This window comes from Camarhynchus parvulus, chromosome 20 (assembly GCF_901933205.1).
Source record: "Camarhynchus parvulus chromosome 20, STF_HiC, whole genome shotgun sequence".
Taxonomy (NCBI): Eukaryota; Metazoa; Chordata; class Aves; order Passeriformes; family Thraupidae; genus Camarhynchus; species Camarhynchus parvulus.
Window position 1 is genome coordinate 12,847,291 of NC_044590.1, and position 13,263 is coordinate 12,860,553.

The following is a 13,263-nucleotide window of genomic DNA, read 5'->3' on the forward strand; positions in this document are numbered from 1 at the left end:
TGTAGCTGATATCTTGAGATTAGGGTGAGGGGTAAAAAGGGTCTTAGTGGATACTGGATTTTGTTCCTCATGTCTAGACATCACTTTGATTCATCCATTTCATGTTGGCTCGTTGTTTTTAGGGGTTTTTGCCAGGTTTGGTGAGGGGCTTCTCCCGTTGCATGCTGGATCCGATGTCATTTGCATGTGGACTCGATGTCCCTTCCCCGTCACCATCCCCTCCAGGACCAGCAGGGTGTCACTGGACAAAAGGAGGAATTCTTAACCATCAGCGACAGGTAGTTAATGAAAACAACAGTGATTACAATAACAAACAGTTAGAACTCCACCCTGGCAGCAACTGGCCCAACTTGTGAACTCTGCAACCTTTTTCAAAAATGGGCAGCTTTTTCTGCTCATAACAATGGGTATCTTCTCCAGATCACCTTTGCCATGTTTACTCTGCTGCTGAGAATGGGAAGCCAGTGTTTCTTCAAGCAAATGTTGTATGTGGCTGTGTGTTCCTGGGAAGCTAAAAAAGAAAGATTGGCTGCTCAAAGCTCCACAATGGTGTCAGTGCTGAATTCAAGGTGTTTATTACAGTAAGGCTTTGCTTTGCTTTCCTTACTGGAAGCTCCATGGGGACCTCCTGCCTGCATCTTCATGAAGAGGCACAGTCTGTGTGATCCTTCTTACTGTCCGCAGGTCTGCTCAGCTTTTAAATCCCACACAGTCCAGCCAGAACTCTGTAAAGGGCCTCCTTCATTGCCCAAAGTTGCACTTCAGAGCTATAAAAATTACTGAACCTACAGAAGCTCCATAAAACCAGGGAGCTAACAATGAATGTGATTTGACTGCCAATTCCCCTCTGGAAAAGATCCAGGTAGGGCAAGTCCTGCTGGGTACAGAAGGTGAGGGGCAGCTCTGTTGATCCCCTGCACTCTGAGCTCTGGGATTGCACTGGGGGCTGCTGCTTTTCCTTAAACCACCAGCCTGTTACAGCTTCTTTCTTCCTTCTCCTCCAAGCCCAGCGTCAATTTGCTCCCAGGATGTTTTTATCCCTATCCCTCTGTTGCCATCCCAATACTTAGCCTAAATTTCCCCCTTTTCCATTCAAATCCAGGGATCACGTCCTCCCAGGAACCACTGAGGGATCTGGCAGATGGAATTGCTAATCCACTATCCATCACATTGGAAAAATTGTGGCAGGCAGGTGAAGTTCCTGATGACTGGAAATAAAGAAAATATAATCCCCATTTTAAAAAACAGGAAAGGGAAAGATCTGGAGAGCTGCAAACAAGCCATGCTCCTGAGGTACCAGTGAGGGATCCAAGCACAACTTCTGTGTGTTTGAGGAAGAAGTTCTGTGCTGCTTCCTCTGCTCTCCAATGTTCTGCACCTCCAGCAGCACTGGATGCTCTTTCCCCATTAAAAGCAGTGGTGCAGAACTCAGGGTCCTTGCACGGGGGTTTCACCCTCATGAGCTCAGTGGGCTGAGATAAAAATAGGGTTTGACACAAAGGATTTGACTTGAGGGGAAAAGCAGAGAGGTTTCTTGCTGGGATTTGCTGCTAAGGAGATCTGTCACGGACCAAAGGAGATGTGCAAGTTCCCTGATCTGATATTTTCTTTCATTCCTTGAGCTTGGCTCAACTCTGTGTATTGTCAAGCATTTCTTTTGTAAATGCATGGATTAATTAGCTGCAGGTCTTCATAAATGTCCTGAGAAAAACACTTCCTGCCTTGTGATGCTGCCTTTAATGTAAAGTCTGTTTGACAGGAGGCTTCGGGAACCTTTGCCTGGTGACTCATCTGAAGCACAGGGGGGAGCCTGCATTCCCATTTACCTCACTGGATGATGCTCCCTTCCTGTCGGGGTGTGAGCTGTGTTTGATGGCTCCTTTGAAAGGAAACTTCACCCATCTATAAGATCTTTAGTCTTTAGGGCAGGACTGAGTGATCTAAACGAGCTCCAGCCTCCTTCAAGGCAGTGCTGATGCTCCCAAGCCTGGGAATGGGAACTCCACGGAGCTGCTCAGAACTGCAGGACTCTGGGAGCTGCTCACCCTCCTCTGGGGCTGTTCTGCACAGCTTCAGGGCACCTTCTGCATCATCCAAAGGTCTGTCTACAGTTGAGGAACCAGGTCTTGGAGGGAGACAACCATTTGTCTTCTCCCTAACCCTGCAGAGGGCCAAGCAAAAGGCAGAGAAGCAGGAACTGGAATGGGATGGAAGTGAGGACCTGGAGCCCTTGGCAGACCCTGCTGGGCCCCTCAGGACAGAGCCAGTGCTGGAGGGTTCTTCATCAGGGTCCTGCTCGCTCTGGATCTTACAGAGCTGGAGGACAGCAGCACAGTGCTCCTGGTTCTCCTGCTCCATTGGGAATGTCAGGAGGCCTGGGGGGCTGCCAGGGGCTGCCAGGCTGTCCCTGGAGCCCCCAGCAGCAGGGACTGATGTCCAACCTTGGCAACTTGTTATTCCAAGGTCCCAGACCACCAAGGGACCATTTCAGCATGAGTCATTCCAGAAAGCCTGGGATTAGCTTAGATGAGGAGAATTCATTTCATCATCAAAAGGGCAAGAAACCTTTCTCTTTTTCCTCTCTCTGCTTTTTTTTTTTTTCTTTCTTTTTTTTTTTTTTTTTTAATGAAAGCTGCAAGTCTGAAACAAAGACTAAAACCCACGGGGGTACCCTAAACCCTCACAACTTGTGGATTTTATCCATGCTTGAACATTTTGTGCTCCTCTGCCTTTGCAAAACGAATTAAAGGTTTCAATCCAGCTCCTTGTGGAAACAGTGCTCCCATCACAACTGGCACTAATTGGCTCCCTCATTAGCAGCTCGTGGAGAAGGTGAGCAGGAGCTCCACACACACTGAACCCCAGCAGGTCCTGGTGCTCTGCCTCTTCCAGGGAGCACCAGCCTTTCCTTTCCAGGCCTGGAAGCTTGGCATTAAATTCCCTTAAATCTTGTTTGTGGTGGCAGCGTCCCCCTGAGGGATTAATTGAGCTGTGAGAGAAGCAGAGGAACGAGAAGGAAAGGCTGCAGCTGCATCACCCAGGGCTGTGGTGTTGTGAGGTCCTCTGGATGAGGAGAGATGAGAATTTGATTCCATGTTTTCAGAAGACTGATTATTATATTATATTATATTATATTATATTATATTATATTATATTATATTATATTATATTATATTATATTATATTATATTATATTATATTATATTATATTATATTATATTATATTATATTATATTATATTATTATTTTTCTAAAACTATACTAAAGAAAGAGAAGGATACACAAGAAGGCTAAACAAGAATGATAATAAAAACCTGTGACAGATTCAGCGAGTCTGACACAGCTAGCTGTGATTGGTCATTAAATTAAAACAAGTCACGTGCTGGGTAAACAATCTCCAAATCACATCCCAAAGCAGCAATACAGGGAGAAGCTGAAGCTTCCAGGAGAAGAAATCCTGGTGAAGGGATTTTTCATAAAATGTCCCTGTGTCACAGGGTTAATGCAGCAAAGAGGGACCACAAGCTGCAGCTCTGGATGTCCAGGATGCCAAATGATCCCAGCCCCGCCTGCAGCAAATGAAGAATATTCATGGGGAGATGGGTTCAGGCTTCCTGCAGCTGGAGGAAGGGGAGTTACACCTGGGAGGTGGCTCTGTGGTGGCCCCAGTGCTTCATCCATCAATATTAATAATATAATAACACACAACGCTGGGGCTTGCATATTATCTCCCAAGGAGCAGGAGCCAGACACTGGGTTCCATGTAATTTAATTTCAATTAGTGCACTGGAGCTCTTTAAAGAATGGACTATATATTCTTCTGCAGTTACTCGCAGACTATTAAACACAACGCAGAAAAATTTTTATGTAAATGAGAATTATCTTATTGGCTTTAGTACCTTTCTCCCTTTCTCTTCCCCAGGTAATTGGGTAGGAAGGTGCTGGGGAAAAAAAAGCAGGTGATGGGAAATGAGAATAATGAAATCTCTGCAGCATTGCCTCCTGTTAGATGCAAGAGCCCAAAATATATGTGTGTGTCAGTTTAATTTAATTTGCTGTTAATTAGCTTAAATGGCAGTCTTACCTTCGTGTGCTTTCACTGCATTTCTGTCCAGGCTCTCATTAGGCACAGGGATAAAGCAGGTGCTTGTTAAAAATACCAGGAGTGCTATTTACATTACAAAGCTACTCCCAGCACTTGTGGTGGAGGAGCTGAAGTCTCATCCCTGGGTACAGCCGGTGGGAGAGGGGAAGCAGCTCCTGTTTGCACAGGTTGCCACACCACAACAGGAATTCCTCTATTAATGAGATGAGAATTGAGAACACAAGGTGCAGCAGCAGAGTAATGGAATGGTTTGGGCTGCAAGGACCCTCAAAGTCCATCTCATTCCACCCCTGCCATTCCACACCTTTCACTGTCCCAGGGAGCTCCAAGCCCCAATGTCCAACCCAAACCCCAATGGCCTTGGGCACTGCCAGGGATCCAGGGGCAGCCACAGCTGCTCTGGGCACCCTGTGCCAGGGCCTCAGCACCCTCAGAGGGAACAATTCCTTCCCAATATCCCATCCAGCCCTGTCCTCTGGCAGTGGGAAGCCATTCCCTGTGTCCTGGCACTCCATCCCTTGTCCCAAGTCACTCTTTGGCTCCCCTGGAGCCCCTTTAGGCACCAAAAGGCCACAATCAGATCACCCCAAAGCCTTCTCTCCTCCAGGCCAAACAAGGCCAATTCTCTCAGCCTTTCCTCCCAGCAGAGGTGTCCGATCCCTATAAATCCAGCACAAAAATGGGTGTGTAGCTGTCTCCAAAGCCAGGTGGACAGCAGGCACTCAGAAGAATGCCTGCAGGATTCAGGCGTTCACTTCCCACCTATTTCTAGCTCATGTAGAGGAAGACACCTCTGCAGGGATATGGAGATGTCTGTGAATGCAAATCATTCAGAAACAAAGTTCCCAATTATTTAATTCAGGCCAACAAAGGAAATGAAAAATCTAGGTTTAAATTAAAAGAGCCTGGATGAAGCTGGGAGAGAAAGCAGTGCTGGGAAAGAGGCAGCAGGGATGGAAAAGGGCACAGGGAAGGAATGCAGTGTAGGGGAGTGTGCTTTCAAATATTGATATGGAAAAGGTATAAATAGAAACAAGCACATGCTTGTGGAGCTCATAAAGGGCTTGTTTACAAGGGAGCAGAGAGGTTCATTAAGAACAGGAGCAAGCACCTGCTCTGAAAATAGGGGAAACTCTTAATGAAAGCACAGAGAGGCTGGAGAAAAGGATTTGAGGCCAAAAGTGCTCAAGGAAGAGGAAGGTTCAGCACCTCTCATGGTTCACCTTCAGCATTTGTGTGCAGGGTCCCAGTCCATGGGCAGGGTTCACAGGAGAGCAGAGTCCAGGGCAGAGCAGTGGGGCTGGCACCAGGAGCTGAGGAGCAGAGGATCTGCTTCTCACTGCTTCATTGCAAGGAGTATTAAATCCAAGCAAAGAAAACAAGTACCTCAGCTCATTTCTTATTTTCAGTTCAGCTGCTTCTCCAGTTTTGTTTGTTTGGTGGTTTTGGTGTTTGGTTTTTGTAGTTGTTTTGGGGTTTTTTTGGCTTTTGGGGTTTTTTGGGTTTTGTTGGATTTTTTGTGGGGTTTTTTTTGTGGTTGTTGTTGTTGTTGGGTTTTGGGTTTTTTTTGTTTTGTTTTTGTTGGGGCTTTGGGGGTTTTTTTGGTTTTGGGCTTTTTTTTTTTTTTTTTTTCACTTTGTCTATCTCCAACTGGAAAAAAATACAGGCATGGAGCAGAGTCTAAACTCCGTGGCAGATGTCCTGCTCCCCCTGTGTCCAGCTGATGTGCTCAGCTCTGCAGGGGTGGGGGATCAGGTTGTGGTGCCATCAGGTTCAATCCTTCCTTGCACTCACCTTCACAAGGCTAAATCCTGCCCAGTCCTCCAGGAGCAGATGTGATGGGGCTGTGAGACCCCAGCCCTGGCTGAGGGCAGAGGGTGATGGCCAAATAACCTCAGAAAGTCACACAATACTCCCAGCTGGAAGGAACCCACAGGGATCATCCAGTCCAACTCCTGACCCTGCACAGACACCCCAGGAATTCCACCCTGTGCCCTGATGAGTGTGGAGGTGAACACAGAGAGTGGTGAAAAGAAAGAAGGAAAGAAGGAAGGAGGGAAGGAGAGAAAGAGAGAGAGAAAAAGAGAAAGAAAGAGAGAAAGAGAGAGAGAAAAGAAAGAAAGAAGGAAAGAAAGAAGGAAAGAGAGAAAGAGAGAAAAAGAAAGAGGGAAGGAAGGAAGGAAGGAAGGAAGGAAGGAAGGAAGGAAGGAAGGAAGGAAGGAAGGAAGGAAGGAAGGAAGGAAGGAAGGAAGGAAGGAAGGAAGGAAGGAAGGAAGGAAGGAAGGAAGGAAGGAAGGAAGGAAGGAAGGAAGGAAGGAAGGAAGGAAGGAAGGAAGGAAGGAAGGAAGGAAGGATCCATCTCTGTCCTCTCAGCTCCTTCTGGGGCCTGCCCTCCATCCTGCCATGGTGGGTGTTTCTCTGACCTGACATGCATTTTTCTCCTTTTTTGCTTTGTAGGAGTTTGAAAAGACAGGTAGGATGTGTTCTGGTATTCCCAGGGCATCCTTGCTGTGGGAATTGTCTGCCCAGGGACTCCCTGCCCTTTCCCAGGCCTGTGACAGCTCTGCAGCACCATTCCTGCACCCCTGCACCTCTCACCTGGAAATCAGGGACTTCTCTGCACTTTGGTACCAGTGAAAGACAAGAATGTTTCCCTGTAGCCTGGAGAAATCTCCTTTTTGCTCTGTGCCAGACAGCTCTGCCTGGGACAGACTAAGACGATAATCTGAGTGTGGCATTCACATTCTCTGAAAAATCCCTTCACCCAGGATTCTTCTCCTGGGAAGCTGAGATGCTTCAGAGAAAAGGAAAACAATTCTTATCTCATTTGCTTCTCCTGTGTTGTGCTCACATGCTGCAATGTGTTTGGAGATTGTTTACCCACAGGTGATTGTTCCATTGCATTCTGCTGTGAGTTGTTTTCACTCTTTGGCCAATCAGGGCCAAGCTGTGTCAGGGCTCTGGAGAGAGTCACCAGTTTTCATTATTATCTTTTTAGCATTCAGTAAGTATCCTTTCTGTATTCTTTAGTTTAGTATAGTATTCTTTAATATAATATAGTATCATAAAGTAATAAATGAGCCTTCTGAGAACATGGAGTCAGATTCATCATTCCTGTCTTTGCTGGGACATTCCCAGCAATACAATAATTTGGGGATGATGGTGGGAGAGCTGTGGCTGCTCCTGGTTTGAAGGCACTGCTTGGCACTCCAGGCTCTGCCCCAGCTCACCTGTAACCTGACATGGGATGGGGCTAAGCAGGGCCCATGGCTGGAGAGCAGCCTAGGAGGAAGCATTTGCTTCCCACAGGGCATTGTTCAGTATTCCTTGGTGGCAGGCACTGCCCTGGGGAACAGAGTGGGAGGGCTGCTCTCTGAGCCCTCCTTTCTTCCTGCACCAGGGACAAGGATGTCTCCTGCCCTGAGGTGACCCCTGAGGTGGCCTCTGCCTCCTTCCCAGCCAGGAACAGCTTTTCCAGCCTGTGGAATCTTTTGAACTCTTCAGGGAAATCCCCAGGGCCTTGCCCTGGAAGAATACACCATGGAGTCTCCACCAAGGCTGAAAGAGAAGATTTCCCCATGGAGCCTTGCAACACTGATCCATCCCAGTTCCTTTCCCCATATGTCCCAAATTCTCATGGTTTCTCCTTTCTGTGGTGGTGTTCACAGGGGTCCCAGGAAGAGGGAAGAGACGAGGATGTGACTTCATGTTTCAGAAGGCTGATTTATTATTTTATGATATATATTATATTAAAACCATACTAAAAGAATAGAAGAAAGGATTTCATCAGAAGGCTTGCAAGAAAAGCAGAGAATGGAATGATAACAAAAGCTCCTGACTCTCAGAGTCTGAGCCAGCTCACTCTGATTGGTCATTAATTAGAAACAACCAACATGGACCAATCAAAGATGCACCTGTTGCGTTCCACAGCAGCAGATAATCAATGTTTACATTTTGTTCCTGAGGCCTCTCAGCTTCTCAGGAGAAAAATCCTGGCAAAGGGATTTTTCATAAAATATCATGGCTACACCTTTCCCTGTTTCCTCATTGGTTGTGATACCCCTTGTCGCCACATTTCTCTTCACAGAGAAAAGCAAGGCACAACTTCCCAAGAAATTTCTGGGATTCACATTCTCTGAACCTCAGAGAAAGAAAAAGCAATTCTTATCTCATTTAATGCTCCTGTGTTGTTCACAAGTGGAATGCATGGTGGAAGACTGTTTACCTGAAGGGAATTGGTGATTGGATTCTGGTGTGTTTTGATTCACTGACCAATTGAATCCACGTGTGTGTGTGTGTGTGTGTGTGTGTGTGTGTGTGTGTGTGTGTGTGTGTGTGTTGGGACTGTCACTGACAGCCATGAGATGCTGTGCAAGGAGTGCAGTTGAGTGCTTGGCAGATTCAGTTTAGATATAATGTAGTATAGAATAATATAGTATAATAAAGTAATTAATCATCCTTCTGATAAGATGGAATCCTCCTCATCATTTCTCCTGGACATCAGGCAAAAATATCCCCGATAACCCCTGGTGGCTGGCCCCATTTTCCTGCAGGGCAGTGCCCTTTGCCCTGCCCTTTGTGCCACCCTGTGCCCTCAGACCCTTGGCCACTGACCCCATCCTTAACCTGGTGCACACCACATGGTTTGGTCTTTTGTCTCTGGTTCCCCTGGGCGTGTTGAAAGAAACCTCACTGGAACTGAGCATACAAAGGCCCTTCTGCCTCTCTTGGCTGAGCTAGCCTGGTGAGTGTGGTGTGTGTGGACTTGCCTGAATGTTCACCCAAGCAGCTTTTCCAGGAGATGCTTATTGGAAAATAGGCAGCAGCAACCACCATCTAAACCCCACTCTGCTACAGCAGCCCATGCTGTTCCCCTAAAGCCTCCAGGGCCTTCCAGCAGGTGCACCTGGACAGTGAGTTGAGCACAGTTTGCTCCTGGAGCAGAGCATGGAGCCCTGGAGCTCCAGCTCAGCCCTGCCTCAGCTGGAGCTCTGCAGAGGGAGGGGAGCCCAGGCTTGGACCCTGGGGGCTGCGCTGGCAGCTTGGCAGAGCTTCAAACACTCCAGCCCAGCTCTCCCGGGCCTGTGCTTCCCCTCCCAGCCATGCCAGCACGCAGTGGCTGTGTCCCCACTCCTGCTGGCACTGCGGGGCTCTCTCAGAGGTGTCTGCCTGCCTGTGCAGGCAGGAGCAGCCCCAGCACCAGGGCTGGCTGTTCCAGCCAGGGAAGAGGGTCCCTTGCAATAACTGTGCCCAAGGTTTCCACAAAGTGCTCCTGGTGTCATCACTCACCTGTGTCTGCTCAGCAAAGGGATTTTGCTCAGTTGCTGCCACACTGAGAACTTGGACAGGATTAAACCTGGTTTAATCTCCAGTGGAGGGGAAGGTGCTGATCTCCACTTCCAGGTGATGCCAAGTGAGGAGATGGAATGGAGCTGTGTCAGGGCAGGGTCACAATCTGTCACAATCTGTCACAAGCCATGAGGAGGTGAGGGTGGGCTTGGCTCTCCTGCACATTCCCACTGGGATGGATTTGCAGGGCAGATGGAAACGAGCTCCCTAAGAGCCCTGCTGTGAGGATGAGGAGTAAAGAGCCCATTTGTTCAGTCTGCCAGCATGATCTGATTTCATACTCCGTGTTTAGCAGAGAAGCTGTTTCCCCTTGAGCAGAGTTATGCACTTTGCAGTTCCTTCTTTAAAACAACCTAGTTATACATTTGCTCCATGTTATTTTGAATTCTCTTGAAGATCAAGGACACTACAAAGCCAGCAAGATAAAATTAGCATCTGAGCTGTAGCTTTTGCTTGGTATAAGAAATGCAGATCAGCTTCACTTGCAGTGAATGCTGGAAGGTGAATTTCACTTATGCCTTCCTTCAGCAGACCCAGTTCTGCCATCCCTGTTTGTTTTGAGAGCTACCACAGCCCCTAAGCTGTCCTGGTATTCCTGTACAGCTGCTGCCAGAGGAAGTATCAGACCACTAAATTGGACCTCCAGCTGATAAGAAATCAGTTTGTTCAAAATCAGTTCTTATCTCCTCACAGTGTGATCCTGGGAGTTTCAGCAGGGGAGCATCAGGCTGGGTTTGTTTGTGCACAGCTCTCCAAGCAGCACCAGGCCCAGCTCCAATGCTGGGGGTTTAAAAGGCTTTTGGAGGGGAGATGGTGCCTGGAGAAGAGCTCAGGAATGACCTGAAGATGGGAGAAGTGCTCTGAAATGGGGGTTGTAATGGTTTGGCTAGTGCCCATGCTCATGGGGCATCTGCTTGTGTGGAGAAATGCTCCAGGAGGGCAAAGGTGGGTGTTGGAGGCCACTTGAGCACAGCAGGGAGATGAACAGTGTCTGGAGGAATCAAGGCACGTGTTTAAAAGGGAGATGAACCATCAGGAGGGGTGGCCAAGGGGACCTAAACACCTCTCAATCCCTTCTCCTCAAGGCAGATTTCTTGGGCAGGTGCTTCTCAGGAGTTTCATAAAAGCTCAGATTGCCTCAAGCTGGAAGGGACCCACAAGGATCAGCAGCTTCCTTCTCCTCACAGGAATACCCAGAACTAAACAGAGGATTAAGAGCACTGTCCAGGTGCTCCTTGAGCTCTGGCAGGCTCTGCCATGACCATTTATTTCCCCGGGGAAATTGCTCCAGGGACCAACCACCCTCTGGGGGAAGAACCTTTCCCCAATGTCCCACCTGAACCTCCCCTGACACAGCTTCATTCCAGCTCCTCATTTGGCATCACCTGAAAGGGGAGATCAGCACCTTCCCCTCCACTGCCTGGAAGGTGAACTGTCCTGGGCTGTAAGGGATGTTGTGCATTCCGTCCCCATCTGTCAGAGCTGGGGCAGTTCTCTGCTGTTCATGGGCAGTTTTTTCTTTATCTCTCCCACAGCCAACCCTCCCTTCAGGAGATCTCTGCTGTCCATGGCCACTGAGTGTCCCTGCAGGGCTGATCCAATTCCAGCATCCCATGGGGAGATGCTGCGCCCAGGGGAGGAGCCAAGCATTCCTACCTGGATCCAATCTGAGCCTGGAGCAGCACAGCAGCCTTTGCCCACTGCATTGCCAGAGGAGCAGCTTTCTGCTGCCCTGCATTGCCAGAGGGAGCCCAGGCCCATCTGCAGCAGCCCTGGAGCTGCAGAGGAAAACTCCCCCCTTGTGCAGGATCCCTGCTCCAGCAGCAGCACAGCTGGCACTGCAGGAGGGCTGAGCCCCCATGGGATGGGGCTGTGCCACCCCCTGACACACAGGGGGCAGGGCATGGTCTCACTCTGGCAGGGGTTTGTTTTCTTTTTTTGTACTATTACATTTGTATTTTAAATTTTCCTGGTAAAAAGCTGTTATTCCTACTCCCACATCTTCGCCTGAGAGCCCCTTAATTTCAAAATTACAATAATTTTGAGGGAGGGGATTTACGTTTTGCACTTCAAGGAAGGCTCCTGCCTTCCTTAGCAGACACCTGGCTTTTCAAACTGAGACATGAACCAAGCTGAAGCCTGTCCAAGTTCTCAATGTGGCAACAACTGAGCGAAGCCCCACTGCAAGTACCAGATCCAAGGAGAGGATCTGCCCAGCTCCACTTGGCACAGGGTGATCCCTTCCATGCATTCAGGTGCAAGGCTGGAGCAGAATAGGCCATGAAATCCTGAGCAGAAATTTAAAGTTTAGATCCTAATTTTTTTTCCTTTGGGCCATCATTAGAGCCTTTGCCCATCATCTGTAGCCTTCATCCATGTTCCTGTGGACTTGCTGGTGCCAGGCCCTGTTATCTCTTTGAAAACAGACCCAGAACTGACAGCCTTCACTGCACTGGCCCTGTTAGGTCTCACAGATGAAGCATTATCTTCTCAGCCTGGACCAGGAGGTGACTGGAAGGGCATCCACATGATCCAGACCAGTGCTGACCCTTCTGGGCTCCTCAGCCTCGTGTCCTGCAGCTCAGGAGCTGGAGCACTGACCCCAGAAGCAAAGGTTTCCTTTGAATCTGGCACATCCTAATCTTTTATTCATGGTGGGTCATCCATGGTGATAAGTCAAAGCAGGAGGAGGAGGAGGAGAGGTTAAAACAGCTACAAAACCACCTGAAGATACAGATGGAATCTCAGAGGGCACAGTCAGAATTAAGAGACCTGATTTGAAAACTGGCAAATTGCTTTAAATGCTTTTTGTTTACAAATTCTGCACCCAGAACCTGAGGAACTCCATATTTCCAGCAAATTAATTCCCCCAAAAGAAGGGATGTATTTTCTGTCTCTGTGTTTGCAGGGTTTCAGAACAGCTCTGAGTTTTTGCACAGTATTTGAGATGATTTACTGAGATCTAAGTAGGGTTGTCAGTGAGCATACTTGGGTGTCAGTCTCTTGATCTTCATTGATTTGTATCCATTTATGCCAGCTCAGGATTATTCTTTCAGGAAGATGGCTCTGAGTACCCAAGCTTTAAAGCCCAAGTTGGTTTAATTGGACTCTTAGGTAAAGTGTTTCATGTTTGCAAAGTAGGATGAACACAAAGACACTTTCACAGGGTTACTGATCCAAGCTTAAAAGTAGATGTTTTTTTTTGGGAATTGTGCTGTCATTTGTGCTCATGGATTTACAGGGAGCCAGCGGGAAACAAGGCAAACCTGATCCATCTGGAACCACTGGCACCAACATCCCCTCCAGCACAGCAACCAGGCAGATCTGGATTTTAAACAGGATCATGTCATCTGCAACCACGCTCCTTGTTAGGGAAGATAACATTGTGCATGGAACTGAAGGTGGATCCATGCCACAAACATCCCAATCCAGACTTGGGGTCTTTGTATCCAGATCCTTTTGCTTGTCCCATTGGAGGAATAAGGCTGACAGTGAATTTTAGCTCTGGAGCCAACATCTGCAAAATCTGAAGGAGGTGGGTGGCTGGATCCAGGCTGATGCCTGTGCAGTTTGCACCAGAACACCTCATTCCCAAATCCAGGTGCTGGCTCAGGGAGGACTCTCTGTTTGTGGAGCAGCCCTGCCCTGCCTTGCCTGAGCAGAGAGGATCTTGCTCAGCTTTGGACAGGATGAGCTGTCAGCACCAGGTCACTGTCCCAGCACACAGGGACAGGGAGAGCTAATGGGCTGCTGATATTGTAGGGATTTCTGTGTGTCTGAGGTTAGAAATGGGGCTGTGTGTTCTGTCC